Below are 10490 nucleotides of genomic sequence, written 5' to 3'. Positions count from 1 at the left end.
GTGGACATTTTTCAGACTTAGGTTTTCATAGTAACGTACTTTATGACGAAAAAGACACACGTTAGGTAAATGGTGCTATAATGTAAGGAGACTTAACAGTTGTTGGGTTTTGTGTGTCATATCATTGCATTGGTGATCTTAAAGATCTTAAGGTCCCAAAGCAGAGCAACGTATGCACCAAATTCACAGATTCCCCCCCCCCCACTCCGCGCCCCCCCATGTATATGAGGACAGACACAAGAACATGAAACACTAGAATCTGCAAGCAGCCTCATCCCACAGCGGGCTCAATCATCTCTTTGTCTTTTCCACACCACTCTGTCAGATACTTTGTTTTTTTCAATTCTGTTCCGGTCCCATAAAAATTGCTTTTGTTAATTAACAAGGTTATAGTGATAAGAAATCTTGTCCTCTAATATCACAGACCGTGATAAACTTTGGTGTTTGAAGTCATTTTAGTGACAATAGAACATCTCTTACTCAAAGAATCTGAGCCCTTGTGAGTCACTGACACAGAGAAGCTGCTTCAATTGTCACCCCAGGGGGCAGAGATCAGATAAAAGGTGTTCAGACACAGCATTCCACATTTATCTGGACTTTTTAGTGTCTAAATAAGAATAAGCAGGGCTCTGAGTTAGCTTCTCAGCACGGCTGGTAGTCAGCCCTTGATGTTTCCAACAGAATCAAAGACAATGTTTCTAGCAGAACATGGCCAAGGCCACACAAACTCTCCCCTAATTGGGAAATCATTATTTTTTTACATTGCTTTTACTTTGATTTTCTTAATTATAGTAAAATAAAATTTCCCATTTTAACCACTTTTAAGTGTGCAGTTCAGTGGCATTAAGTGCATTTACATTGTTGTGCAACCATAAATGCCAGGCATCTCCAGAAATTTCTCATCTTCTCAAACTGAAAATACATATTAATTAAACACTAATTTTCCATTCCCACCCACCCAACCCTTGGCCATTCTTCCTGTGTCTCTGAATTTGACTACACTAAGTACCTCAGATAAGTGGAATCCTACAATATTTGTCCTTTTGTGTCTGGCTTATTTCACTTAGCACAATGTTCTCAAATTTCATCCATGTCATAGCATGCATCAGAATTATCTTCCTTTTTAAGGCTGAATGATATTTCATTATATTTTTATTAATATAGCATCTTGTTTTTCCAGTCATCAGTTGATGGGCACTTGGGTTGCTTCTTCCCTTTGGCTATTGGGAATACTGACATGGTTTTTAATATATATATATATATATATATATTTTTTTTTTTTTTTTACTTGAGCTTTCCTACCAGGACTTCCCCAGACCTACTTTGCTCTCTCACTTCCTAAGCAAAGACTATACAATAAATACAATAATCCAGAGGTTATCCCCACTCCCCTTGGTTCCCTTTTAGAACCATTCCAAATCCTACCTTTTAAAATGTCCTTCCCTATACTACTCCCTCTTAGAAGTCGTGGTTCATCCTGTTAATTGTGATAGCGAGTTTATAAAACTAACGTTAAAACTGAAAAAAATAAAATTGTGTTGTGAACTTGATCTGATATGCTTTACCACCATTCTATTAAACTAGACTTTAATTTCCAAACACATTTTTTTAAAGATTTTATTTATTTATTCATGAGAGATACAGAGAGAGAGAGAGAGAGAGAGAGAGAGAGGCAGAGACACAGGCAGAGGGAGAAGCAGGCTCCATGCAGAAAGCCAGATGTGGGACTCCAGGATCACGCCCTGAGCCGAAGGCAGACACTCAACTGCTGAGCCACCCAGGTGTCCCCAAACACATTTATTTTTGTATTTTCATAAGACTAGCACAAAGCCATATAATAGTAGCTGTACTGGTTAGTAGTCACCGAAGTAATGAAACTACTTCACACCTGTAAACTGTCCTACAGTTTATAAAATATCTTTAAACAGGCAGTAGGTACCTCATGAATACTTACCAGTTGATGATAATATCTCTTCCTTTCAACTGCTTTGTGGAATTTTGTCTTGAGAAATGTTGACATCAGGTTTACTGCAGATAACTACTGATAACTGTTATTTACTTCCTTCTAGTGATCTAGGGAATAAAGGATAAATCTTTTGCCTTTACCCTTTATCACTGTAAAAAAAAAAGTGGTAAAAATAGAAGCCAAACATAATCTTCAAAATACAGCTTGCACAAAATGGACACTCTATAAAGGCTTTCATGGCATTTGAATTGCATTTTATCTCGATTCAGTTCAACAAACACTGAATCCTTGGTGTATATCAAACACTATGCTAGAATATCAAAGCAAAAATACACTTATTAAGATGATATTTATTATACCAGACACTGTAGGTATTTAAGATATTAAGATGGTCTTACCATCCAAGAATAAGATGGCTTATTTTGGGTTTAGAATTCTTTCTTTTTGGGCAGCCTGGGTGGCTCAGCAGTTTAGCACCGCCTTCAGTCCAGGGCGTGGTTCTGGAGACCCGGGATCTAGTCCCAAATCAGGCTCTCTGCATGGAGCCTGCTTCTCCCTCTGCCTGTGTCTCTGCCTCTCTCTCTCTCTCTCTCTGTGTCTCATGAATAAATAAATAATTTTTTTTAAAAAAAAGAATTCTTTCTTTTGCAGATAAGGAAACAGCTTTAATTTTTCCATCTGTAAAATAGGTTGACTAAACAAAAACATATAAAATGTCTAATGTAATATATAATATATGCTCATTTATTTCTGTAAGCAAATCAGAAGATACAAAATTTAATAAAGGGAGTTGTGCCAATGCTTTAGAGATTAGAGAGTGCTATGGGAATATAGGGGAAAGGATTCATTTTGTCTGAAGAAATACAGGAGGATGGAAATTGAATTAAATTCTTATAAAAGGTAACTTTTACAACAGGTATTATGGTAAGCCTATCCTAGATAGAAAGAATATCCTTTTTTTAAATTTTTTTATTGGAGTTCAATTTGCCAACATATAGCATAACACCCAGTGCTCATCCCGCCAAGTGCCCCCCTCAGTGCCTATCACCCAGTCACCCCAACCCCCCACCCACCTCCCCTTCCACTACCGCTTGTTCATTTCCCAGAGTTCGGTGTCTCTCGTGTTTTGTCACCCTCACTGATATAGAAAAAATATCTTGAATCTAAGCAACTAGAATGATTAGTCTTTAAAATAAGAGAGAAACCCAATGGAGAGAACAAATGCAAGAAAAGAGTTCAATTTTGGAATGGTTGGAGTCACACTTCGGAAAGGTTAGACAACTACACAGAGGTATCCAGCAGGCAGCTAGGAAGAGGGCACAGATGGAGACATGAACTTGGAAGTCATATACATAGAGAGGATAGATGGAGCAATGGGAGAGAAGGTTGCAAGTTGTCTAAAAAATACTGCTATAGGCTCATTCCAAACTTCATTTTTTGCAAACCTAATTTTTAAGCCCAGTTCACACATTAAAAAAAAATCCCAGCTGGATTTATACATGTTGGCACATATTGAACAAACTGGTGAAGCAAGCCCATGAGAAGCAGGTTTCTTGGAAGAGTAGGACAAATCCTGGGAGAGAAATCAACTAAAGGAAGAAGCAGCCAGAAACAAAGCATAGTGTAGCACAGAAGCCGACTAAGTCAGAGGGAGGAAGAGGGTAATTCTGACAACACAGCACCTATCATGTAGTAGATCTGTCTCCTGGCTTAGTCCCTACTGGATATGTGTCTAAAGTCTATGGAGAACAGAGAGGATGCAGGTGTTCCAGAAGAACTTTTTCAATAAAAAGTACATATGATAATGGTATCACACAACACTGCTTGAGTTCTCCACCAGTCCAACAAAATTTTTAAAAAGACAAAACCGAAGCAATGCAGGAGCAAGGGTGGGGAATCAAGAGGAATATTTCTTCTCATTCCTCATACTTACCTTCCATGTGGAAGAAGGGCCACTGGCGTAACAGTTCTGGCCTCTTGCACCTGGCCTTGCTAATTTCTCCATGAAAACATGGAGTAACATTTCAAGATTTGAAACAGGAAATCAGACAAGGGCAACCTCGTACAAAGGCAGTGTCCTGAGGTTAGGCTTGTTTAGAAGTCCTGCAAGTACTTGTGAAGGCTTTGCAGAGCTGAGGTCCTGTGTGACTCAGGTGGAGGGCCTCGGAGAGGTAAGTGTGAGTCCGTTCGGTCAGTTTCTCATTGGCACCCTCAGGTTGTTCAGATTTAGCCTCTTGCACCTGGTGCTGTGCTACTACCAATTTACCTGGAGATCTCTAGGTGTCTTGATTACAAACTTGAATCGATTAGTAATTAACATTGCAACCAAATTTAGACAACTCTATAATTCTGAATAGTCCAGTGTAATACTCCTGGAAATTATGACATCAGGCTAGAGCAGTCTAATTACTGGACAAAGAATATGTATATGTACATGAATATTCAGTGTAGGCAATGTATAATATATAAAAAAAGCTTTGGAGACAAACTAGCTGAATTTCAAACCTACCTCAGCTCATTGCTACCAATATTTCCTTAAACAAGGTGACTCTAATACCTGGCATGGGGCAGGTGCTTAATAAATAGCGTAAATCATCATTAGTATATGACAGACCCACCCCACTCACCACTTCTTGATCATTTCTGATCATCTAGCCAGCATCTGAGAAAACAGACCGTGGCAAAGACTGATCATTAACTATCAAATACACCTCTTTCTTCAGGCATGACATATTTCTGAGTTTTAGCAAAACACTTGCCATCCTTGTGGCTGGCTGTAGTCATGTGACTAAGTTCTAGTCAATGATATGATTGGGTTTCCAAAAGGTTTCTTGAAAGGAATTGACATAACTGGAAGTGTTCTTTGCCCTTCCTGTTACCTGGAATTTTAGCACAGTGGCTGAAGCCTTAGCATCTATCATGCACCATGGTACAATCTTGAACATAGAACTAGTGGTGTGGACGCTACAGCAGGAAGATAGGAGCAATTTTGGTCTCTCTAGGCATAGTGACTTGGGGGAGCTTCCATACTAGCTAGAAACTTGGTTTGGGTGTAAGAAAAATCTCTACTTTGTGAAGCTACTATCTTTGAGCCTCTGTTTTTGATAACCTAACTCAATTCCTAACCCCTACAGAACTTGCTTTGGAGATTACCTATATTTAAGTGGTGAGTGAAGAAAGGAAATCAGAGACAAATTAACTGTTGGTCAAGATGGTAAGAATAGGAAACGTTTTAACAAAATGCAGCATTACAGAAAATAAAGGAAGAAAAAATGTGAATGAAGTCATCAGTCTCAAACTCAGGAGGAGTTTGGAAAGATGTCATCGTATTTGGTCATTAGAACACAAAATTCTGGGTGGCCCCGGTGGCTCAGCAGTTTAGCCCCGCCTTTGGCCCAGGGTAGGATCCTGGAGACCTAGGATCCAGTCCAATGTCGGACTCCCTACATGGAGCCTGCTTCTCCCTCTGCCTGTGTCTCTGCCTCTGTCTCTCTCTATGTCTCTCATACATAAATAAATAAAATCTAAAAAAAAAAAAAAAAACACAAAATTCTGGGTGACTCGGTCAGTTGGGTTTCTGATTCTTGGTTTCAGCTCAGACCATAATCTCAGCGTTGTGAGATTGAGCCCTGCATGGATCGTGGAGTCTGCTTGTCCCTTTCCCTCTTCCTCTGCTCTTCCCCTCTCTATTCCTCCTGCCTCCCCTCACACTGCCTCCACTTTTGTGTGCACATACTCTCTCAAATAATAAATGAATATAATATTTTTTTAAAAAGAACAAAATTCTGCTGCAGCTTGAGAAACAAATCAGAGAATTACAAGTTGACAAAGTGAGTAATAAAGGTTCTTTTTTTTAAAAAAAAAGATTTTATTTATTTATTCATCAGAGACACAGAGACATAGGAAGAAGGAGAAGCAGGCTCCCTCTGGGGAGTGGGATTGAGGACTCAATCCCAGGACCCGGGATCATGACCTGAGCCAAAGGCAGATACTCAACCACTGAGCCACCCACGTGTCCCATAAAGGTTCTTTCTTGATGCTTTGGAGAGAATGGAAGAGCAAATCAGTTTATTAAGTTCATTAAGAAACACACTGCCACTGATTAAAAAAAAAAAAAAAAAACCCTTGAGAAATAAAGGGAAAGAGATAAAAAACAATGAAATTGAGAAAAGATACCTGGTTCTAGGAGAATAAACCACAGAAGCACAGCTGCTGGGACAAGCTTTAGAATGATCACTTTCACAAATGAAATCTTCTCCTTTGAATGAACATTGTTTTTTAAAATAATTATATTGTCCTGACAAAATTTTTCAAACATAAGTGCTGACAGCAGTAATTCTATTTCTACATGGTAAATTAAGTGCCATCTTCAAACACTTGCATTAAATTTTAAATGAGCATAACAGCACTCAGAATGTAATTTTGAAAGGGGAGAAATCTTGCAACACCAACAACAAAACTTCATGCAGAAAAGTAATTGTTGGGAAAATGGCATAATTAGCTTTCCATATTTTTTGAATTTTCCTTAACAGCAAATAAACTAAGAGTGAACTAATACACCAGAAGTATGTTCATGAAATTAGACTCTCTTCAGAGCTTATCATTCACCTTTGTATTTTAGTCATCTCAGGCCACAACCAAAATTTTAATGACCTATTTCTGTTTCATCTAATTTCACATATCTCATTTTATTTCACAGACTTATTACTCATACAGCTAAATGTAAGCATTGCTTTAAAGGCAAACTCTACTAACTCCTTAGTATAACTATGTCATTCTTGGAATTTGTTTTATCTCTTTCGCTTCCTGTGAAAAGCAGTAAGAAATATGTACTTCACTTTAGAGAAAACTTTGATGACTCATCCCAACTATTCAAAAAGGAAGACATTCTCCAATTCCTATCTTCTCATTCTGCACTGACCTCAAAGTAGTCTTTGATTTCCATTTTGAGAGGAAAAGGTATGGATTTTAAAAATTACAGATGTAGGGACACCTGGGTGGCTCAGTGGTTGAGCGTCTGCCTTCGGCTCAGGTCGTGATCCCGGGGTCCTGGGATGGAGTCCTGCATCGGGCTCCCTGCATGGAGCCTGCTTCTCCCTCCGCCTGTGTCTCTGCCTTTCCCTCTGTGTCTCTCATGAATAAATAAATATAATCTTTTAAAAAAATAAAAAATTACAGACATAAAAAAACTAATAAATTATTTTTACCTTTTTTTCCCCCATCTGTACAGTGGTTTCCAAAGCAAAACACTTCATCTTGAGATGACCAGAGGACCAGCGATGGGGGTAAAATGAGGTACTAGGAGTCAGAAAGACCTATATTCAAATTCTGACACTACTTACCTATATGACCTTGGGATAGTAATGAAAACTGTCTAAGCATCTTGTTCTTCATTCATAAACAAATAGTAACAACTACTTCCTACAACTACTCCTTTCATTATGATACATGAAATAAGCCAGACATAAAAGGTCAAATAATGCATGATTTCACCTGTATATCTAGAAAAGGCAATTTCATAGAGGCAGAAAGTCTGTGGGCTAAAATGTTGGGGGTGGGAAGGGCAGTAGAACGGGAAGTTACTACTTAGCAGGTACAGAGTGTGTTTGCGGTGACAAAGTTTTGGAAATACAGAGTGATGGTTACACAATGTGAATGTACTAAATGCCACTGAACCGTACAATTTAAAATGGTTAAAATACCAAATTTTATATATTTTACCACAATAAGAAATTTTTAATAGAATTATTTCTTTATGAATAGGAATTAATTTTTTTAATTTAAACTTAGAGATCTGCCAAATTTGGAGGGAGGCCCATCTTAAAATAGATACTAGAGGATCTCAAATCTGTGACTTGATGTGCTTATACTCCAGCAATGAGTCATTTCACATTCAAACCTGAATGCCTGTTATTAGTTTCTGGGATTCATACAATCATAGTCAAAATCATAATTGAATTTTTCTTCCAACCTGAAAAATTATGTTTTCTTGATTATATTTTGAATTCTGAAAAAATAGTTAAATAAAGGCACTGGTTTAATAGTGTTGGGAGAAATAGACTAGCAAAGAAACTGGTTCGATCAGAACTTCACACAATACTTAAAATAAATTTTAAATGGGTTAAACACTTAAATAGAAAAACAAGGCCATAAAAAATCCTGAAAAAATATGACTATTTACATATTTTTACATCTGCTCAAAATGACAAAAGAAACCACACAAGATAGCTTTCACTCCCCATGCCTACTCGTGTGCACACGCACACACACACAGTTACTATTTATTTCAGTACTTAAAAAAATATCAGAAGCAAAATTAACTATTGCCGTTTCCCTTTATCTGCAAGAGACATGTTCTAAGACCCCCAGTGGATACCAGATAGTACCTAACCCTATATATACTGTTTTTTTCTTATACATACACACCTATGATAAATTAGGCACAGTAAGAGATTAACAACAATAGAATAATAAATAAATAAAATAAAAAATACTAGATCATAACAATATACTGTAATAAAAATTATGTGCATGTGGTCTCTCTCTCTTGCTCTCAAAATATTTTATTGTAACTATACTCACCTTTCTTGTGATGCAAAATGGTAAGATGTCTAGTGCTGAAATGAAGGGAGTGGGATGACGTAGGCTTTGTGACATTAGACTTAGGCTACTACTGACAGATGACCAGATGGAGGATAATCTGCTCTCTGAACAAAGATGACAGTGGACAACTGAAACCAGAGAAAACAAAACCACAATGGGGGAGGACTCCTGTAACTGGCGAAAATTATTATTTATAAGAAACATTTCAAACAAAGCTCTAATATTCCCAAATACAAAGAGCTTTCACAGATTGATCAGAAGAATCAAAACCCTAGTAGAAAAATGGTCAAAGGGTATGAACAATTCATGAAGAAATGGAATTGGCTGATAGAAAGTAGTCAAAATACCCCATTAATGATAAAAGTGATTTAAAATTAATAATCAGTACTTTGATGGAAATACCAATAGACTGGTTTAAAATAAAACTAGAGAGGCTAAGCTGACACAGAAAAATTCACATAGGAAAATAAGCATGCAAGAATTAGCCAGCAAGAGATGCCTATGTGACTCAGTAGTTCAGTCTCTGCCTTTGGCTCAGGTCATGATCCCAGAGTCCTGAGATGGAGTCCCACATCCAGCTACCAGTAGGGAACCTGCTTCTCCCTCTTCCTATGTCTCTGCCTCTCTTTCTGTATCTCTCATGGATAAATAAATAATTTTTTTTAAAGAATTACCCAGCAAAATTTTGAAAAAGAAGACTGATAGGTGGGTGTAGAAGAAACTAGTCCTACAATAATTAGGTTCTAGGGCAGTTATAGCCAGACATTTATAGATTATATTAAGCCCAGATATAGACAATCCAAAGGGGAACTTAGAATATGGTAATGACACCATTTCATATGAGTGATGAAAGATGGATTGATAATAAATTTTTGTTAGCAACTAGGCAGCTATCTCAAGAAAAAATTAAATTGGCTCTTGACTTCAAAATTTACACCAAAAGAAAATCTAAATGGATTAAGCATTTAAGTGGGTAAAACTAGAAATAAAGTTGCTAGAAAGAAAACAACAGTTGTTTTTAGTTGTGCTTTGCAGAATCTAGGTCCTGGAAGAGCAGTATGGCAGATTTAATTTTTTAAAAGATGGTCACAACCATAGCTCCTGTCCTACATTCTTCTCTTACAATATGATCTTGAAACTCCTCTCACTGGAGCACCTGGTGGCTCAGTTGGTTAAGCATCTGACTTCTGCACAGATCATGATCTCGAGGTCCTGGGATGGAGCCCCACTTTGGGCTTCCTGCTGAACAAGAAGCCTACTTCTCCTTTTTGCTCTGCCCCTCCCCACCATTTGTGCTCTCTCTCACTAGTTCTCTCTCTTAAATAAATAGAATCTTTTTTTAAAAAAAAAGAAAGAAAAAGAAAAACCTCCTCTCATTGATCATTGGATTCTGTGTCCCCTCTTCATGAACTGGGGTAGACCACTGTAACCTTTTTGACCAGCAGAATACAGTAAAAGTGACTTATCAGGCTAGAAATTATATTTTTTTCTCATTTGAGAAATGTAAATAATTTTTTTAGTGATTCATCATCTTATATAACACCCAGTGCTCATTACACGTCCCCTCCTTAATTCCCATCACTCAGTTACCCCATTGCCCCACCCCTCTCCCCTCCAGTAACCCTGTTTGTTTCCTGTGATTAAGAGCCTCTTATGGTTTACCTCCCTCTCTGATTTTGTCTTATTTTCCCCTCCTTTCCCCTATGATCTTCTGTTTTGTTTCTTAAATTCCACATACAAGTGAGATCATGTAATAATTGTCTTTCTCTGATTGACTTATTTTGCTTAGCATAATCCCCTCTAGTTCCATCTGTGTCATTGCACAAAATAAAAAAAAAATAAAAAAAAATAAAAGAAAAGAACAGGAAATCTCAAACTAGATTATAAAATGCTTTGTACTCCCACCTTGCTTTCTTGGGAT

Source organism: Canis lupus, chromosome 3, assembly GCF_048164855.1.
Source record: "Canis lupus baileyi chromosome 3, mCanLup2.hap1, whole genome shotgun sequence".
NCBI lineage: Eukaryota > Metazoa > Chordata > Mammalia > Carnivora > Canidae > Canis > Canis lupus.
The sequence above is the reverse complement of the archived record's forward strand: the minus strand, read 5'-3'. Positions refer to the sequence as shown.